Below are 22,267 nucleotides of genomic sequence, written 5' to 3'. Positions count from 1 at the left end.
TCTTTTTCTTTTAGGAAAGAGATTGGGATGCATTTCAGAAAAGAAGAGGTGGATTTTAACTTTGCAGGGGGAAAAAAAAACCATCCAGAATCCATATTTTTAAAAAGACTGCTATGCAAAGATGTTCTCTTGCCCAAAGCCAGGTCAGAGAAGCAGCTGCATCTGGGAATGGCAAGTACTCCTTAATCTTTCATTTTATGTGCAGAATAAAGAGATCAAACCTACTTCTAAAACACCTGAGCAACAGTTTTGTTCTGCAAAGAAGAATAGAGTTCTCTTTTTCATATCTGTTGAACTGAAGCATTTACAAGATATAAAGTCCCTACTGGGAGTGTAATGTGAAAATCCACTCAGTGGTGCATGTTTCTTTAGGAAGTTAAAATGCTAACAAGTTGATTAATTTAACTTCTCTTTTCCCATCAACCCTAAAAGATGAGAACATTCTGAAATGTACAGTGAAAAACCTTAATACGAAAAGATTTTATTCTGTGTGAAACCAGATTAGATGACATTTTTTTGGTAGCAAGCTATGATTGCTGTAACTGTGCTGAATCACAAGATCATGAGGCTGTTACACTCAGGGACTGTTTGAAAATCCACAGGAGGGCAAACATCAAAATGCACCTTCAGTTGCATAGCGGTGTTGCAGAGGTGAGTGGACAAACAGGTTAAATCACTGGAGTCCTGAGGCAATAGATGGGTTCAGTATAGTTGATTCTGCCAGTACAAAGCCACATAACAGTTGCAAAAAAAAAACAAACAACCAAACCAGGAAGAAAGGTTCATCCTTCTAAGAAGAAACTGCCATATCTGGTTCCCAAAGGTCAGATCTATAGTGTTTTAAAAAGCTGTATCTTAATTTCCAAGGCACTATTCAGAGTGGCACAGCACTCACAACAAGCAAAACCTTGAGCAGTAGTATTCATTATGTAGACCAGGATATATAAAATTTAGATGCTTGGCTCAGGAACAGGTCCTATCAATTTCTAATGAACTTACACTGTCATGACAATTTTAAATGGTGCATGCCCTACAAAATACTTCCTGACATTTTCTGGAGCAAAAAGAAGGCTTTAGTAATGTTTTAGACACTGTTTCCCATAACACTCTCATGGACTAACTGATGAACCAAGGTGGACAGTGAGATGTATTGAAATGAGCTGAACAGTCAGGATCAAAGCATTGTGATCAGCTGCACAAAATTCAGCTGGAGGCCACTCACCAGCTGTGTGTCTCAGAGTTCAAAGAGTCCATTGCTGTTGAAGATTTAATTAATGACCTTGATGATGGGACAGAACACACCCTCAGTAAGTTTACAAATTATACAAAACTGGGAAGAGTGGCTGATACCCCACACGAGTGTGCTGCCATCCAGAGGGACCTCAAGAAGCAGAAGAAATGGGCTGAAAGGAACATCATGCAAAGTCTTGCAACTGGAAAGGAGCAACCTCCATGCACCAGACGAGGAGAGGTGCCAACTGCCTAGAAAATGGCTTTGTAGAAAAGTGCCTAGAGGTACTGGCGGACAAGCTGAACATGAGCCAGCAATGCACCCTCGTGGCACTGAGTCAGTCCCTGCCTCAGCAGCTCTGCAGCAGTGCTGGTCTCCAGCTCCCCACAGCTCTGCCTGCCATAGGCCCCACCGAGCCAGGCCCATGGGCTGGCACAGTGGCCCTGCCCAGCTGTCCTGGGGCTGTCCCTGACACCAGTTCCCCTCATTGGGCCGGATCCTGACCCCCACCATAGGCTGGTGTCCCAGCACAGCCCCAGCTGTCCCTACAGAGGTGCTACCCTCACTGTGCCCTGACACAGTAACAGATAAACAGAGGTTTCCCTTTCAGCCCAGCTTTATGTACCCACTTATACAAAGTTATCAGCTAGGACATGACTGCTTAAGACTGTCTAGACAAAAATGTGCAAGATTTTACTTCATCCTGTGAAGATTTTTCTGAAGCTTAACAATCTTTTTTACTTCACAACACAACAAAAAATCCAAACACACCTTTACCTACTGCTTCTAATAAACAGGTTCTAAATATGTTGCCTGGGCACAAATAATCCTGCAGTTTTTACTCCAGAAATTAATTTGCCAGCTATAATGGGAGGAAAAGAAGAAAATAAAACAGTAAATATGGGTGAAGAACAATTAGACTTTGATTAAGAATATGTAGAATGGAAGATGGAGAAGCATGACATCCTCTACAATGTGTGCAGCTACTTTTTCTCCAAAAGCAGTTCCTGCTCTTATGTTTCAAATTACTTTTCTATTGGAGGTAAAGTAGGAGACAAAGTTTAACAGGAACTGCAGGTGCATTTAGAACCACATTACACTACTAGTGAGGTCAAAGCATGAGTTTATTAATTTTTTCCCCAAAATATGACAGAAGGAAAACAACGACTGTAGTGTTTAAGTCATATGATACTCAACAGTTAAGAAGTTGTACACTCTCAGTCCAAAGCACAACACTGCTTTGTGACGAAATTCAGTTGCAAAGTACTTCTTGAGAACTCTCTGTCTGGACAATCTACTAACATGCAGCAGCTGAGTATCTCAGATGTCTAATGAAAGGAGATGTTACAGTTCTCCAAGTCCTTGCACAGCCCCAAAAAAGTATGCAAAAGTAGTGTTTGAGGACATTTTTTTTTAAATTCTCTAAACACTTCATAAATTTGATTCCTCTTTTCCAAAATGCAAAAATAGTTATAAAACACTTCCTGTAGAGTGAAATTTAAAAGTAAACTGTGAGTCCTCAAAATGTTTCATTTCAGCACAGAAAGCAAAAAAGTATCCATAGGTTTTTACTAGACTCTTAAAAATCATGCACCTATTTTAAATGAAGCTAAGGTTCAATTCAAGGAGAGAAAACTGAAAGTGTACATCACAAAATAATAAAATCTGAAGTTTAGTAAGTATTTGAATTTTTGATACAACTAAATTTCTGATTGCAAAAATATGAGAGGCTTTATTTCTATACTTTGTGATTTTGAATGTGATGCCATGTATCTAAACAAAATCTTTCATAATAAATCTAGAGGTATTCTAGAGACTAAAGTAAGTTGTAAATTAGAAATAGTGGTGATCTAGTACTTCTTAAATGGTTAATGAATTCAAAGCAGAACACACACAGCCTCCCATCATTGTTACGCCTATTATCTACCACTAGGCAGATTTTCCCTTATCCCTACCAAAATGCATAATAACTTTTTTTTTAATAACCACTAGTAAATATAATTTATTATAGAAATAATAAAATAGCAGAAAATCCTCTTATGAGGCATATTGATGGGTTTTACTGGAGATGATGAAGTCTGTTAACAGTCATCTCTAATTAAATATGGACCTTTTATTTTTCAGAGACCCAGGGAAGAGGGATGCAGTCATGATAAAGACTAAAAAACTGAGAAAACAATTTTTAAAACCATTGAGATAAGTGTTGCCAGTTTCTTATTTATGTTTGATTAGTTTTCCAAATGCCTTATTCAAAATGTTGGATAGCCTACCATCATTGTTAAAATCTATCATTTCCTTAAACTATTTATGGGATTATATGGATGGCAGAGATCATTTGTCATCAAAGGGGTAAGATTAGACGTGAAAATTCAATGCTGGCAAAACATATTTCAGCAGCAATACACAGGAGGGAAAGTGCATAGCAGAACTTTTAATACACTTCACTTTTTTTTTATCTTCCTTCACTTAGGATGTGTTTTCTTACTGACACCAGTAATATGACTTCTAGACAGATGAGCAGTGCATTATACAAACAGTGATTGGGAAGATGGCAAGCTTTTGTTTGTTGGATTGTTTCCACCTACTTATTTCTGACAAGGTCAAAAACACCTTTAATTCAACTTTACACTTGGCTGATGATGAAAAGTAGCTGCATGCTTTGACATAAAATAACACACAGACATCAGCATCAAGTAATAAACATTTTAAAGCATTCCTACTAATAACTGAATTCAGGACAGCAAATGAGCAGAAATATCCATCTCTGTCCAACACTGTGCTTCCAAAATGTTCTGCTAATCATGTGTAAGCACTGAGCAACTCATTCTATTCTTTGCATTTCAGATGAACAGTAATTCAAAAAACAAAACAACATTTTAGAAAGTGTTGCAGAACAAATCTTTAGAACACTCCCCTCTAAAAAAATCAAACCCCCAAAACCAGAAAACACTCTTGAAAACACACACAAATAGTAAGTTTCTTTTCTTAACTCCTGTTCTTAGTGTCTGTTAAGAAAAGTTACAAACATACCGTATTATGTGGTGGGTAAGACATGGAAAGTCCAGGGTGAAGAAGTTTAGATCTTTCCAAATTAGCACTTGCAATTCAGAGACTCTACAAACACAGCTAAACTAAACTATCCCTCTTTGCACTTGCCAACAGAAATTCTCCTCTTGTTGCAGAAGTGCAGAATTTTTGAAGGGGTGCCCATCTGATTTCTTTAGACTCTTACCTGGTCACATCCACTGATGTCATTTCTGAGAGCAAGTAGAGCATAAAGTCCCTGACAAGGTGATGTTAGATAGCTAGCTAATATGTTTTCCTGGTTTCAGTTGGGACTGAATTAATTTTCTTCCTATTGGCTGGTACGGTGCTGTGTTTTGGATTTAGGATGAAAATAATGTTGATAACACACTAATGTTTAGTTGTTGCTGAGCAGTTCTTACACTAAGTCAAGGACTTTTCAGCTTCTCATACTGCCCTGCCAGCAAGGAGATGAGGTGCACAAGAAGCTGGGAGGGGGCACAGCCATGACAGCTGACCCAGACTGGCTAAAGGGATATTCCATATCTTATGATGTCATACTGAAAAAAAAACAAAACTGGGGAGGTTTTGTTGGGATGTGGGGACACTGCTTAGGAACTGGCTGGGCATCAGTTAGTAGGCGGTGAGCAATTGAATTGTATATAACTTGTTTTGCATATTTTTTTAACATTCTAATGTTTTTCCCCTCCTTTTAGGTCCTATTAAATTGTCTTTATCTCAACTTTACCTTCTTTCTGTTTCTCTCTCCCACCCCAATACGTGGTGTTTAGCTGCCTGCCGGGTTAAACCATCACATACATTCAGATCACAAAATGTCAGTACTAAATATTTTTTCTTTTCTTGTCTCTGAAAGCAACAACTATTTGTGTGACAATGCAACTGAAATTCTCTATGGACACACAATAGGTCTGCGTATGCTTTATTTTCATATCTGAACTCAAACCAATGTTGCTCTATGAATGCGCAGTAAGATTAATCTGTCACAACCATTAAAGAGAACATGCCCCTGGATATTGTTCTGTTCCTTTCCTATTTCTCTGATTTAGCAAAGACTTCGGCAGAAGTGATTTTTTTTTATTAGAATTCAATAATAAATTAGGCAACTGACATCTGAAAACCCAGCAACAGTCATTTGCATGACAGAACACTTACACAGCCAGCACTTATTTTTCAACAAGGTCAAAAATCTCCATCAGTTCTGCATGAAGTCTAGCTGGCGATGAATTGGGGCTCTATGCTCTCCATGGTAGAAATCCTTCATTAACAAAGAATAAACATTTCATTGTACCTGTAAAAGTGATGCAAAATATGCATTGAGGATGACACCTGAGGAAAAAGAAGAGCAACAAAAAAACTCTTTACTGCTTCCAGAAGACAGACTTTTCCTATGTCCTCTGAAGTACTGTCATTTGCTTTATATTACAGTTCTGTTGGGAGAAAAAATCCACTAAATATTATCTTTATCTTGCCTTTAATATTACTTTTATAACCATTAAATCAACTGATTATTCTTAATAAATCTGGATCCAGGTCTTGCAGTCTCAATTTACTTTTCGCTACCAAGGGAGCTCTTTCAGCTGAGCGTACACCATTTACTAAGCATGTCCTTCGATGTATATTATACGTTAACTGTAATATGATCTAAATTGTGTGTTTGTTTTTAATTTTCCTGATGTTATTTTTTTAAAAACAGGTAATAATACTATATATTTCATTCTTAGCTCATAAACCTACATTTCATGAAGAAAGTACCTAAGACAAAGCTGCTATTTTTAAAGAAGAATCATTAACTTCATTGGTTGTTTTCTTCACCTAATTAATGGGGTGAGAATAGTCTTTCAGAATTTATAACGTGTGGAAAACATGATTTATAAAGAAGTGGGGTTTTCCGATATTTTGGTTGCTAGCTCATCTATTTACTTCTTTGTTAAGTAAAGAAGTCTTTCAAATAATTAAAATAATGCATAGCTCAAAATAAGTTGAACAACTGCAAGGAGTCCTTAATTTCAGTACCAAAATCTTCAACTTCATTAAGACAGTTCATACTTTGTATGGATCTACCTTTTTTTTTTTTTTTTTTAACAGTGGAGGTCCAAAAGCCTATCCTTTCTGCACATAATCTTTCACTAAATGGAAAATCAATAGCCAGCTCCATGCATTACCTGATCAGAGCAACAGACTTGCTCCCCACAGAGAGGCATCTGAGAAGCAAAGCTGTGTATTTCGGTCTGAGCGTGAAGAAAGGCTTGGATACATATGAACACAGCCCCCACATACCAGAGCTGAGCTCATACAGCTACCAGTGCCAAAAATGTTTTCAATATTGGGTCCGCCAGCCCCTGGGAGTCTTCATCATTCCTCTATTGGAAGTGCCCATGAACAGTAATCTCACGAATGCTATAGAAACCTACCTATATCAAGCTCTCAAAAGGGTACACACACACTATTATTTTTTTTAAAAAACCACACTGCACAGGCACACAAATTGAAAATTTAAAGTCAAACCAGTGATTCTGACATTCATTACAGCTGATAAAAAAAATTGAGGAGGATTTGAAATATTTTCATACATTTTTGGACTAAGCTTTTTCTGAAAGACGTCTTGTGCTTTTGTAACACTTTGCTCCCCTAACTCTTCTTTCCCTCCCCCTTTATATTTTGCTGCTGAAAAGAGGTGCAGTTCAGGGATGGGAAGGCTAAAGAAGAGAGAATAATAGAACAAAATTTAAATTTTTATAATCCGCTATATTACTGTAGGAACTTTCTTTATCTAATTCTGAAGTAGTAAAATAAGCAGTAAAGTAGAATTTGACACTAGTTTATATGCCATGCATCCCAGCCTTCATATTAGGCTTCTTTCCCTTTAATTGTATTACAAAAGAAGTCTTCTGTTTGATACATTCTTCTCCATACAACAGCTGCGCAAGTTTTAGACTTCTTATTCATTTACAGAGTACAACAATCACATCTATGTAATGGAGAGGCTGGGAGAAGCAAATGAGAAAAGCAAAAATGTACAAGTTCTGTAGCTCTCCTTCTATCAAATAACAGCTAGATCAGTCTTGCATAGTCTCCCAAATTCGTTGGTATTAACTGTTTTACTGATGTTTTCCCTTTCCTAGGAAAATTATAAAAAGAAGAATTATTTTCTCCACTCTCAAAGAAAAATAATATTTTTTCAACCCCTTAAAAGGGGACAAAAAATGGCACCTTAACTCTAACACACAGTGAATCACAACCAGAACTGTGATTCCCTAAAAAACAAGTAATTCTCTATTTTACATTCCACCCACTGTGCAGCAAGTATACTGTGCATCCCACAGAAGCCTGCATCTAGGCTAGCCCAACAACTAATTTCAAGTCCCAAATATTATGGATATTTAGGTGCCTGTAGAGTGAAGTCTTAAAAGATTCTACATTATTCATTACGTTAGTAACTTTTAATCAAGGAACTCATCAAGGAAGTAGGGTAAGGCCAGGCCAGTCAACCTGATGCTGATTAGTCCACAGACATGTTTTCATGCACTTTCTCAGGAGGTTTTGTTTGGATTTGAGAGCAAAATTATTCCTAGCATCAAACCACGTGTGTCCGTTTCTCCTGTTCAAAGATCTAGCCAGCAACTGTGATTAGAAAATGAAATGCAAATACTTCTGAAGAAACAGAATGAGGGGGAAAATTTCATGATTTCTCACTGACATCAGCAGGCCTACACAGAACAGCACAATTACTGTGCATTAGGTGAGTGAGGCTAGGTACAAGTAGGGGGTATTTGCCAGCCAAAATTTCTGTTTAGGTAATTTCTTTCTACATAAGCATAGACACATTCCAGACCAAAAGAGTTTCTCTCACCTCCAGAAGCACAAACCTCTAGCAGGCTACGCAACTGTAGGCAAAAATGAGATAAAATAAGATTTTCTCCTCAAATCTCCTAAGATTTTAGGCACATTGCAGATATTAGCTATATAAAAATAAATTTGAAATTTACTGGGATAACCTCCTGAAACCACATGCTTATTTAAAAGACAATGCATACAAGAATATTATTAAATTGTCTCGTGACAGTTCTACAAAAGAAATCCTTTCAGCAATATCTGGAGTGTAAAAAAACATTAGGAAATTGGAAAGGTAATGAACACTGGCTGAGGCAAGGTTTCGGTGTTGTTCTGTCTGTAGTTTAACAGGGTTCAGACATTACTGTTTTCACTTATCAACTTGCCACTACTTCCCTTTCAGATTACCACTTCACCCCAGTAGCGTAACATGAGCACTGGTGCAGTTGTCCCTTACTGCTCCACCAAGTGATCTGACATTGCTGAACATACACACTTAGTAAGGTGATCACTGGACTGACAGGAAAGGATTATGTATCCAGGTATCTTGACATATCAAGGTAGAGAGCGGGCAGTAACCCACCATCTCTCAGCTGCAACTACAACAGGACATCTGACCCCAGGCTTGCAGGAAATAATGCAACTCTCCTCCCAGTAGCTCCAGTCTCTGTGATCCGAAGCCTAGTTTCAGTGCAACGCAGCTGTGTAACCTCAGTTCAGACTTCCGTGAAAAGCTTCTAAGTTGCAAGCAAGAGTGGTGAGAAAACAAATACAGTAGAGCCACACCAGGTAAGAAAGGTAAAATTGAAGACAGATACAAGAGTGCTGAGACAGAGGTGGTCAGTAGCTCAAGGATTCCAGAGGAAAAATAACACTAATGGTACAAAATGCTAAGGAAAAAAGCAGGAAATTGGAAAACTGCCAGGCTAACCAGACTAGTCAGGTGGCTATTGGAGGGTGGCAAGCATATTAATAGTTATCCAGTATCTCATAATTACCTATTAGGTAATAATTAACTAATTACTTGTTGTATCAGATTATAATTATTACTCTGTATGCTTAAACTCTGAAGATCTGTTTTGAACACAGTAAAACATTTTAAAGAAAGAAGATAGAAAGTGTAATAATAAATTAGTTTTTATTTGTACCTATCCAGCTGTGATGCTTCCTAATGTAAACTGGGTTAAATATATCTGTATCGAGAACAATGAGGTTGAAAACTCAGTTTCATTACCATCAAAAACTAGCAGCTTTTGTATGTACAGCAGTAGCATTACTTGAGAATTTCTTTTATATTTTGGACTGCTGGAAATACACTCAGTTTTTCAATTACAATATACATGAGCATTCATGATAAGGCAAGAGGCTATATACTTGGAGAATTGTAACAAAAGTCATTAATTCAAAAGGGTCTTTTCACATCTGAAGTTGTCACATCTTTCAGACATACCATAAGAGGGGAAAAAAACAAAATCACCAAAACAACCCACACACACTTGGCCACCTTCTCTGATATTTTTTATATTCCATAAACATATTCTACCAGACAAAAACTTTACCAAATATTACCAATATTTCTTATTCAGGAATATGGGAGGTGCCGAGAACTGTAATGCTTAGGCCAGAAGCTATTGTCAGTCATTCAAAGCAAGACAAATCCATTTCAGTAAGCAGAAAATCAAGGGGAAATGCAGATTTGTAGAGCTCTTGCTAAATCTATTTAATTAGGATTGCTCAAGACAGAAAGCTGCACCATATACACATTGTGCAATTCAATTACTTGGCTCCGTATCCCCCCCCTGCCCCCTCCCCCCCCCCCCCCCCCCCTTAAGGCCTTGCTATCTTGTTATTAAAAGCTCTCAGCATCCACAGAAATCAGACTCCATCACTTTTGGGGCAACAGGTCCTCTGGTACCTTCTTTTCATCCTTCCTCCTCCCCTTGCTGCCCCTTGGACATTTAAATAATTGTGTGTTCTTCTTAACTCTTTGTTGACAGTGAGAGACAGAGAAAACCACAGGCAATGACCTTCATGACAGGAAAAAGAATCAACTTGCAGTTATGAAAGACTAATAAAATACATACAGTATTTCTCCTTCCTTTTGTTCTACAATACTTCCCCTACTTAGAGACGCAAAACCTGCTTGCTCCAAGTGTAAATCTTAAAAGATACCAACAGGTCATTCTTTTGCATTTCAGATAAAGTATCATTAAGTACACTAAAAATATGAGGCCTGTATTCCTCCCCTCTTTTATTTCAGTGCTTTAAGTGTTTCTCAAGATAAAGCAATAAAGTTTTATTCTTTTTGCAATTTGTTTTTTGTCCGCTGAGAGAAAATAAAACGTTTAAATATTTACCCCAAATTAGCTGTAATAACACAGTCTAAATAAAGACTGTTTCAGAGCAGTCTATTACAAATAAATCTATTTACAGTATTTTATGTGCTACACTGTTATTCTCAATTCTTCCCCTTGTCCAGAAACCAAGCTAACAATCTGCATAGATTTTTAACCTATGAAACTCTATTTGAAGGAGCACAGAGCTAACTTTGTTACAGTACCCAACCATAAAGTTCCAAATCAAGCCTAAATGGCTCATTGGATCTACAAAATAGCATGCAACAAACCAATGAGATAAGATCACCTCTAGCACATCTAATCACCTGGTCCAGCTCAGATGAAAATGCTTTAAGAGCTGGTCTGATAAAGAAATAGCCTTCAGCAAGCATCTGGTGCACCAGCTCTACTCATATTTCCAAATGATCAAAGCGACTTTGCTTTTGGTAGCAAAAGTGATTTATAGGTTGTTTTCATCCAAGTTGTCAAACCTGAAAACATACTTGCACAACCTCCAAAAGGGTGTGGGACATTAATATAGTTATTAGGGATAGAGAATTAGATAAAAAGATATGTGGAGGAAGAAAGGGATGCCTCCACATCCCTTCCTCTACACAGACTCCAAACGAGTCACAACACATTTACATGTATGTCATGTTAAATATCAGGAATGGTAAATAATATTAAATTGCTGTTCCCACTCCCTTCCCAACAAGTTTTTTCCAGCAACATATCTTTCCCTTTTACTTATCCAATTTGTACATACACACCCAGTTCCTGAATTGCCATTAAAGACTTTTTATATCAACCTTAAGATGCTCCTCTGGGTCTCTCAGGTGTAAAAGTTCATACTTTCTGTTGCAAGCCTCCCAGGCATTATACAGTTCTTCCTTGCCTGCATGCATCCATCCATCCATCCTAAACCAATCCAAGTTTTTTATTCTTCATTACCTAGCAAGCTTCTTGCACCAAGGCAGAAATGCAACACTGTCCTTGCACACCAAGTGCTCCCCTGGTATGTTTTTTTCACATCTTCCGTGTAGACGGAGACTGTAGAGACTGGGACTTCCCTGGACAAGCTTGTCTTCCAAATCCCAGCTACCCGCAGCTGCCTTGCATAACTGGCTCACCTAGACTTCTCTAAGGAAGAGACAAAGCATTGCTCTGCCAAAGATGCTGGTGTCACTACCAAGATGAATGCACAGTTTGGCTCCAACTGAATAGCTGGAAGACACCGTTTCCCAGCCAGACGTCACTCCAGCTGACACCCCCAACAACTCACAGCTTTTGGTGCTCATCTTCTATTCCCCTGGAGTCAGGCTGGCAAGATGAATTTGCTGCAAGAGGCATGTTTTTCCTGAAGAGTATAAGAGCCAAAAGCAACAAGAACCAGAATAGAAGAACTAAGAGGCACAAGAAACTGGCTGGACAGTGGAAGAAACAGGAAGGCAAAAAACAGATTTGTCCTGAATGTCTCATGCCTTTTAAGGTTATAGGCCACATTTTCTTCCAACAGGTTACCTACAAATTGTTCTTGTTCTCTCCTACTCTGTTGAGTATTCTCCAAGATAGCAAGGAGTATGTGCTCATGTCCACATATACACACACAAGGAGTATTTCAGAATAAAAACTGAAACATGAAGTCTCTTTGCAACATGGCAGTTATCCTCACAGACTGATAGATTGCCTAGAAGTGCAGATGTTCTGTGCAAAGCCAATTCATGTAAAAGTTAAAGAGCTATGCAAAACCCAAAGGGACATGTCATAACATCACCCATAATAAACAGTCAGAAGCATAATTCATTAGTTGTAATGTTTTATGGAAGAAGCGACTGGGAAGATACTCAGGGAGCACTATGTATGGTAATGTAAGAATAAGTATTTCAGTGCAATGCTCAGTGTATGAAAAAAAATGTATGGGCTCAAAGTGACATTGCACAGGGCACTCTTGCATCCTTGTCATTTCAGGAAAATTTAGGTTTTTAAACAACATTCTGGGTTGAATCCCAAGTAGGTGAGCCTATGAACCACAACAAAACAGGAATATTTTGCATAAAAGGTTTCAAAATAGACATAGACAGCAATACAGACTTTACATGCTAATCTCAATATATTCATATATTGAGATTCATATATTCAGTATATTCATCAAAGTCCAGAAGGGACAGAGTGTAACCTCAGCAAGTTTGCTGATGATACCAAGCTGGGAGGAGGGGCTGATACACCAGAAGGCTGTGCTGCCATCCAGCGAGACCTGGACAGGCTGCAGAGCTGGGCCGAGGGGAACCTCTTGAAATTCAACAAAAGCAAGTGCAAGGTCCTGCACCTGGGGAGGAAAAAACCCATGCACCAGTACAGGCTGGGGGCTGACCTACTGGAAAGCAGCTCTGTTGAGAAGGACCTTGGAATGCTGGTGGACAGCAAGCTGACCCTGAGCCAGCACTGTGCCCTTGTGGCCAAGAAGGCCAATGGTGTTCTGGGCTGCATTAAAAAGAGTGTGGCCAGCAGGTTGAGGGAGGTTATCCTCCCCCTCTACTCTGCCCTAGTGAGACCATATTTGGAGTACTGTGTCCAGTTCTGAGATCCCTAGTTTAAGAAGGAGAGGGAACTGCTTGAGCAAGTCCAACAGAGATCTCCCAAGATGATCAGGGGGCTGGAGCATCTCCCTTATGAGGAAAGGCTGAGAGACTTGGGTTTGTTCAGCCTGGAGGTTGTGGAGTCTCCTTCCCTGGAGACATTCAAAACCACCCTGGATGTGTTCCTGTGCCCCCTGCTCTAGGTGTGCCTGCTCAAGCAGGGGGGTTGGACAAGATGATCTCCAGAGGCCCCTTCAAACTTCTACCATTCTGTGATTCTGTGATCTCATCATTTGCATTTCCAGGGTTTCTAAGGTCTCTTAATTTGTTTGCTTTTAAACTAAAAAATACCTCACTTTGCAAAACATTAATTTATCTATTCAGTGAATTCTCCTCCTGAATTGAGTGAAATTTCCTCTAGAGTTAGACATATATTTCCTGCAGATGTCTCTGGGAGCCATATGTATGCTTTAGTACATATCATTGGGGGTTACCTGAAGTCTCGAGAAAAAGCAGTGGAGATCTAAATCTACAAATGCAGATTGTTGCTCTACCACAGAAGCAAAGGCGAAGCTTAACACTAAAAATCCAGTTTGTAGCCACACTGTTTTCTATTCTACAACCCCCTAGCCCTGCTGTCTCTTCTCCCAAGCAGTAAGACCACTCAAAAGCAGAATAGAAATGTCATGCATATCATCTTTGCAACCCTAACTTATGGATGCTGCTGTCATCCTTCTGACTTTTAATTTACTCTCTTGTGAAAACTTAGGAGAAATAAATAGTCACTAAACAGCAAATACACATTTATGACATCATATAAAACCATTATGTGATTTGCCAACTTGAAACTTAGATACCAATTTGACCTGACTAGGTTTAAGGCCAATGCCATAAACCCACTAGTTAAGAATTCCCTTGCTGCCAGCATCAGCACAGGTACAAGGCAAAAGATTAAAAAAAAACCAAACCAGCAATAACAACAACAAAAAAAACACCAAACCTGCTGAAGTTTCAGATTTTTTTTCCCCTGTAGTTGTTTTCATGAGCATATTACACCACAGATCTTATTAAAGATAAAACTGAACTCGGAGCCCATGAATCTCTGAGAAGCTCTTTTGCTAAATCTTGAAATGTAGTGGTAACCCAAAGAAAAGCCTTAGTCATCACCACATGGTAATTTACACCCAGACAGCCTGAAATGTAATTGTGGTCAACACTCTAGTAAGAAACAAATATTCCATTCAATGGCTTATTGTTTAAGGAGCATTTACTATAATTCCTTAGGCACTGTACCGCATGAATCATCTATATATTTTATTTTGTCTCCTAATAGAAGGCTGGTTCCTCCTAATAGAGAAGCCTTTTCTTTATTTTTATCCTAATTCATTTATGAACTCTTTATCTTTGTTTCTATTCACCTTCAGATTTTGTACATTTCTTGAAATATGAGCCATATAGTTTTGTTGAAATATTCATAGCTAAGGTAGCCATCCCAGTAATCTGTGACATGGATGATCTACATGGAAAACAAGAAGAAACACGGAGAATGGAGAGTTCTGTCACCTAAATCAACAGGGGATTAGCAGTGCCATTGAATCATTTTACAGTGTAGCTTAGATTAAATAGATCTACTTTGGGAATGTTAAATGCTCTTTTATTAAAGAGTACTGAGATATCTTTTGAAAAATATTACTTTCAAAGGGAAGTGGACTGGAAGGCTTACAATGAAAGAAGTTGTGAACATATCAGAAGGAAATTCTTCAGTTTTTAAATCAGTCCTTGAAATACAATTAAGTTACTAGAGATTCTTTGGGGAGCTCTTCTGAGGATCTTTTTTTTCAAGTCATTCCAGCATAAACATGGCATTATAAGTGGATTAGGTGAGTGTTCTTTTGCAGATAAATAAATAAGCATAACAATCTCCAGTTGCCCTTAGACAGAAGAAAAAAACCTGTTCCATATCAAGTTCGTACATACGCAGGAAGTGGTTACGTCCCATGGAGTTTGTGCCATCTACAGTGTCATTTACCCTAAACTCTAACTAAAAGACTATTCTGAAGGTTGTTTATTGTAGAAAGAGGTAACGCAGCAAGTATGTGATTAAGCAGAGCCATAGCATGAGAGATATCATAAACACCCTTTTAAGTAACATGCTGAAAATCTGAAGTTTCAGTGAAAACACAGTATATTGAATAAAGATCTTTGTATTTCATTCCTTTTCAACTAGAAACTAACAAGATTTCCAAGAACCCTTTCACAATGACACCAAAGGCAAATCTCATGTAACAGTCAATGAAAACAAGAACAAATGCAGTTATGCTATTTGTAGCTGGTATGCTAGGCCGCACATTGATAATTTGCAACTGTTATCTAGATAAAACTTTGCTTTGTTTTCATGAGATTCAGAAAACACCTTGTGAAACAGGTCCAATATGCATTAATATAACCAACAAGTAATACTAATCTCTAAACAAGAATGAAAGAGCCTTAAGTTATCAAATTCTATACCTTACGTATTTTATTTGACATTATAATTATTAAAGACTATGAATCAAATCTTATGTGACCACAGTCATAATGTTTACATGACACACAAATGGATGAAGGCCTGTGGAACACCTGGAAATAGGTTTCCTTTTGCAATTGAAGGGCAAACTCTTTAGAACAGATGTTGTGCATATGAATACTGGCAAGTAAAATAAGGTAAAAGTTACCACATGCATCAAAATATTTTGAACAGTTGTGGCATGACACTAATAAATATAACTTAATCTTTCATAGATTGCACTTTATAAATATTTAAGTTATAACTTCTGACAGGTTCAGAATAATGGTTCAGGAACAGGTTAACGGACAAATAACTCCAACTACTTTATAAGCCACTTGTGTTACTTTATGTATCTATCAAAGAAAGCAAGCGAGATTTCACACATCTCAAATAAGGGGAGTGGGATGGTAGAATCAGACCATATAAATAGACATCTCCATTAATTCAATCCACTTTAAACAGTATGTAGTATGATAGGTGGTGGGCTTTTTTTTTCTTTTCCCCATAACTGCATTAATTACAAGGTTTGAGCAAGACATTTGCTGTTACTGCTGAGGCATAACAATTGCCTTTAGTTTTGTGTTTGTATTTATCAAACATATCTTTTGATGTTCTAACATTATTGATGAATTCAAACCATGGGGTTAAATTTAAATTTAAATGATGTCCCAAAATGATGTTCTTTGATATTGTCTGTGTCCTTTGTCAGGATTGATGCACATACTTCTACTTCTTTCTCATGTACTCTCTTGCTAGCTTTTAATAATTATTTTCTCCTTAGTGAATCTACTGAGGTAGCCTAATATAGCTAATCTTTTTTTTTCTACCCCTTTGAACTGAACAAGAACTTGAAGGGGGTGAGGAAACAAACCCCAAACTCCTCATCAGAGTTATCACTACAACTTCCCACCTACATCTGGCTTTTGTCTTGCCAGAAACTCTTGAAAGAATTACTTGTAGGCAGCTAAGGATGACCAAGTTAAGCCTTTTTGTAAGCTCCTTTACATAAAAGCCTTAACTTTTATTGGATAACATCCTGAAAACCATTTGGGAATTCTGTAAGCACAAATTCTGAAATCACACAGCTAAGAATATAAATAAAGATATTATAATTTCTCCTCAGGAGGCAAGTCACATTCACCTCACTATTTTTTGTTTCCTTCTGAATCCTTCAACCCTAGGATAAACAAGTCGGTGCTACTGAAATCTGGAGTTACTTCTGCTTAAAACAAAGTTAAATGAGGCTGTTTCTGGCTGAACAAAAATATGCTCCACATAATAAAGTATTTTGATGCACTGAAAATCCTTGCTATACCTTAATTAAGAAATGCCAGACACCTGGGGCTACTGAGTATATGGGCATATATGCTTTACTGCTAGGTGTTGATTTCACACTCTAATCAATTTAACAGAATAATTTTAGTTGTTCCACAACATAAGAACATATGACTTAAAACAAAAAAACTGACCTCAAGGCATTATCCTGTTTTAGATGTCTGAATAATTATAAATAACTGTGCCCTTTGCAATATTATCAAGTTTGCCATTAAATACAGTCGTAGTCAAAGGGGGAGGTACTACAGATTGCTAATGTTCAGGATTAAAGGAGTCCTGCTGTAACAAATGTATACCCATACTCCATGACTAACAAGCACAACAGAGTTAAAACTGCCCTACATTGATTCTACCCTGAAGGTAAACAAACTACATTGCAATGCTCTAAATTCCTGCCTGGAAAAAATTGCTGTCTGGAAGCCAAAGCCACTGTATTCTAGTGGCTAGAATTCAGCTTAGCTTGAAGAGACAAAGACTGAATACAAATTTCACAATACTGAGTATTGTGAAATACTGAGCATGGTCAGCCATGTACACCTTTGCTAATATGTAAAGAGGAGGAAGTGTGAAGGCTCATACAAAAGTTTTCCATCCATTTTCAGATATACAATGTATGAAAAAATTCCAAAAAAAACCCAAAATATTTGTCAGTTGGAAATAAAATACCTGGACTTGGCCTGATATTTGTCCAGAAACATGGGTTTCCTGGAAATAGAACTGTGACTTTAGGCACAAATTAAAAAATACCTGAATGAGTCTACTTGTGGTTAACATTATATTATTATATGATATCAATGGTTTCTTCAGGGATGCACTAGTATCCAACCTCAGGCTAAATAAGACATCTATGCCCTCTTACACATGACTGATTTGGAAAGATATTTCATCCTCCTCTATGCCCAAAGTAGAGACCATTCCCATCCACCTATGTTCATTGCTAGGTGTTCAAACCCATTGTTGGTTCCATAACTGTGTAATTTTTTAAAAAGTTTTTGGAGCATTTCTAATTTTTGTCTATCTTAATTATATACAGCATTTATCACTGATATATATGAATTGTAGAAGTGCTTATAAGTCTTTGAGACAATTGGGTACAAACGTACAGGTGAGAAACCACATGGAAATATCATTAAGGGGTTGTAGCAACTAGTCAAATATTTTAAGCAGTGGTATAATACAGGATCAAAACCAAAATCTTAACTTTCAACAGGAGTAAAATAGGAAGAAAAAGAAAAACTGTAAAAGAAATATAGGGAACAGCAAATAAAGAAAAAAGTAGATGGTATTGCATAAGTTCTTCAGAAGACATACAGAAACACTTATTTTTAGCAGGATCATAGTAAGTACTCAATTTAAGGATTTAAGATTTTTTTTTTAATGGGTAACTGGAAATTTTATCATGTTTTATCATGAGATTCTCAGAAGAATTCCCCCTTTCACTCCCCTAGACCTGAAGGACATTGAAATAAAATACTGAATAGAACAATTAAGTGGATTCTTGTTTGGTCATAACAGATCCCTAGTCAGTCTTCAGAATATGTAGAGACCTGCGAGTTAATAATAACTGCAAAAACTGGCTTTTAGAATAGGAACTTATAAGCAAAATCTGTGTGATGTGTTTATCAGATGTGGGTTCTCGCATAAACCGATAATTTTCTTAGAAAAGTGTAATGCTATTGTACTTAATTGATATAGTTGCTTTTATAGGCCATATATTAGTGTAAATCTCCATATCTATATCAACATTCTTATTCTTAAATCAGCAGATCTTAAATTAAGCTAATTTGTCAAGATGCTACAAACTCTTCCAGATCAAATTGCCCATGCAACAGCTTTAAGGCTATAACTGCAGTTGCAGAGTAATACCAGTCTATTTCCAAAGCAGACAAACATTAACATTTGTAAAGCAAAACCAGGTCCATGGAATTACTCAAGATAATATACTTTCATCTCAACTCAATCACAATGTCACAATGAATCTGGTCAGGCCTACTGATGAGGTACGTAGGGTTTTCCTTCATTGCTGTAAGACTACTGTGAAGACAGACAAATTTATCATTTCTTAGTAAGTAAAAAACAGAGGATTCAGGATTTTCTGTGTGTGCTTTGCTCCCCATTTAGCTTTCCAAAATATAACTATATCTTTGGCTTACTTTGAAATGGGATTTTAAAAAAAAACAACAAACAAACAAACAAAAAAAAACCACAAAAAACCCCAAATGTTTACACTGGAATAGTGTCTTAAAGAAAATTAGATTCGCACTACCAGTGATACCCTAGATGTAGGAGAATAGACAGGGATCGGCGACCGGAAGATTACGGGATGTGACGGAAAGATAGACTCCTCCCCATAGGAGTGGCAGGAACAGGAACCGCAAGAGCTATATAAGCGTGTGACGCAGCCAAATAGACGGACATTTTGCATCCATCATATTGATGTCTGTGCATCGCTGTCCCCAGGGTGGGTAGAGCCCTGTGTCCTGGAGGTATGCGGCCCAAGATAAGTTCTCCCGTAGAAGCGTACAGCTACACCTAGCAAAGATGTATTTTAATGACAGTAAGTTATGTTACGGTTATGGTACGTTAAGTTACAATAATATTTAGATAAAGTTAATATATTTTCATTGGACATAATGCATAGATATTGTTGAATATCTGTATGAAACAGTTCTTCAGCTCAGGAACTATTCAGCAGATCAGAAAGTTTCAGCTAGGTACAGTTTTAGATAAAGTACATACATGCTTGCTGAAAGAAACTAAATCACAAATGGTCAGTTCTTCCAAGGTATGTTTTTTTCTGTAAATTTCCTAAATTTTCTGAAAATGCCCATTAGTTTCCATTGTTTTGGTAAACCACTTAGTACAAAACCAAGTATTTTACAACACAAGTCTGAAAATAGAAAGTCAAACTTTTAAATAATGCTGTGTCTGCATTACATGTAGATTTAAACAGTGTTAATAGAAGTTTGCAACCAAGCTTTTGTTTGAATATTTAAAGCAATTTGTATCAATAAACATGGAGGAATAAACAGGAAGCAATTAACTAGTTAAGCAGTGGGTTCTGTCAGAAAGAATAATACTGCAAGAATAATCCCTTCAACATTTTGTTTAAATATTAAAAACAATAGCCACCCTAATGACTATAACTTTCCTCATTAGAGTAGAATAAATGTGGCTGCTGAATTCCCAAACTAGGAGCTCCACATGGGTTTTGGCAAGTAAAGCTTGACAGAGAGAATGCTAAGAGGCACACATTTGATGCTAATCAATACACATTTGCTTTCAAATTTCACCATTAAGGACAACTTAAAAGCCCAAGAAGTTTGAAATTAACATTACCAAAGGTCTAGAAGATAGAGAGGTTTAATTTACCTGTTACGATAACAATGTGAAAAAAAGACTCTCATTTAATGAGAGCAAAAAGAATTCTGCAATAAAAATTATCAATACAGAAGAAGAAAGTCTTCAAATGTTTAAATAATTCTCAGGTTCTGAGATCCCAAACAGTGGAGAAAATAATATTTTATTGATCAGAAAAATATCTGACACAAAAAAAATACTCGTCAGTCAAAGTGACTGATCCAAAGCCAAGTCACGTCACTGGCAGCTTTCCTCTATGGTTTTGGTGGCCTTTGGAGCAGATCAGAATGAGGCCAAACCCTTCATCTAGCAGCATCTATGGAGACCACCACCACACAAAGCTAACTGGACATAGAGGATGAAATGTAAGTACAAATGACGAATACTCTGTAGTTTAAAAAAATAAATGTTTCAACTTAAATAAAAAGTTTGCAACAATGTCCATAGAACAGCCCTAGGCGGTTTTGCTTTAGGAAAAGAAAATAACAGCATATGCTGTAAAAATAGGAAAGACCAAAGGCTCACATTTCTGTGAATATATCTTGGTGAGGGAGGTGGCACAGCACAGTATGTATTTGTAGATTAGGTTATTAGAAGCATATGAAATATTTAGAAGCAATGAATTTAAATGCTATTTCTATATTAGGGCAAATTAAATGTAGAATTTGTGAGACAGTTTAATGAATTGGTGTCTAGTTCTTTGTCATACTCATTTTTCAGAATACTTTTTCCTGATCTCCTCATAGTCTTAGATGTTACGCTGAATGAGCACTGTCCTGACCAAATAAATTAGCTATAAAATTTAGTTATGATTCACAGGTATCAATTATCCCTGGGCTCAAACCCAGCAGCAAGCTGTATTTTATCATACTGCACAAAATCTCTGCAGTGCCAGGAAATCATATGCTTATTATATTAATGATGAACCATTAAGATGCATATTCACACCAACTAACATTTTATGTGAGGTGCCTAACTTGGCCAAGATACCTGTGTAGTCTCCTAAGATTCATTCGCTCATCATTGTAGAAGTAATCTGACTGAGGTGCCCTGGACAGGCTGATCTCCACTACCAACAGGGAGAGCCAGGACACAGGTTTAGTTGGTTTGTGTTGGGTAGAGCAAATGACTCCCTGTCACTAGTCCAGATCTGATGCTACATTTATATAGTGAAGCACAGAAGTGTGAATGAGGCCTGCATATCAGAAACTGTAAGTGAAATCCACCTCGCTCAGCCAGAACAAAGCCTTCAAGAACTGGATTCTCATTCAGAACAAGTGTTTCATTAGCAAGTAAGTGATCTTGGTGTTGTGCTTGTCTTCTGCATATCAAGCCAACTTCTTCCTGATGTGTCAATAAGTATCTTAAAGTAATTGTTTAAAGAGATTTTGCATTTCTGCAAAATCTTTTTCTTATTATTAAGTAGTGCCTTTTTCAGGCTTTCTGGTTAATGTAGTTAACACCCTTTCACTCTAGGGAAAGATGCTAAGTTACTCTTCAGTTAAGAGCTATTACTTATGTCCTTATATCAATGTCAGGTGAGAGCTCAGAAATCCTGTGCCAAAATCTTCCACTCGCTTTGCTTCCCAAATGTGTCCCACTCCTTGTTAGAAATGGCTGTATGAAGAGTTCTTCTCCTATTCTAGTGAGGACTATTGTATGACTCTGTTGATAGCACTAGTGCTCCTTTGCTTATTAAAGGCTTATCCTGAAAATCACAGGGTAGTCTCCACCACACTGGATATCAACAGAAACAGACAGAGATTAATCTTGGAGCAGCACATTATAAAAACGAACATCAAAGAAGGCCCAAGGTTGGTATTGCATTTGAAAGCATGAGTAACTTTAATCAGTGAAGAAAGATCATAAGATTATGCAAGCAGGGTCATGGGATTAAGTACCTGGAACCGCTGATTTAAAGTCAAATGACACTAGTTTGCTAAATCACTCTTTCCTTCGTTGTTCAAGTACAGAAAATGACAGGATGACCCACCTAGTGGATGAC

The sequence above is a fragment of the Phalacrocorax carbo genome, chromosome 2, assembly GCF_963921805.1.
Source record: "Phalacrocorax carbo chromosome 2, bPhaCar2.1, whole genome shotgun sequence".
NCBI classification, from domain to species: Eukaryota; Metazoa; Chordata; class Aves; order Suliformes; family Phalacrocoracidae; genus Phalacrocorax; species Phalacrocorax carbo.
Note: the sequence above shows the minus strand (reverse complement) of the source record.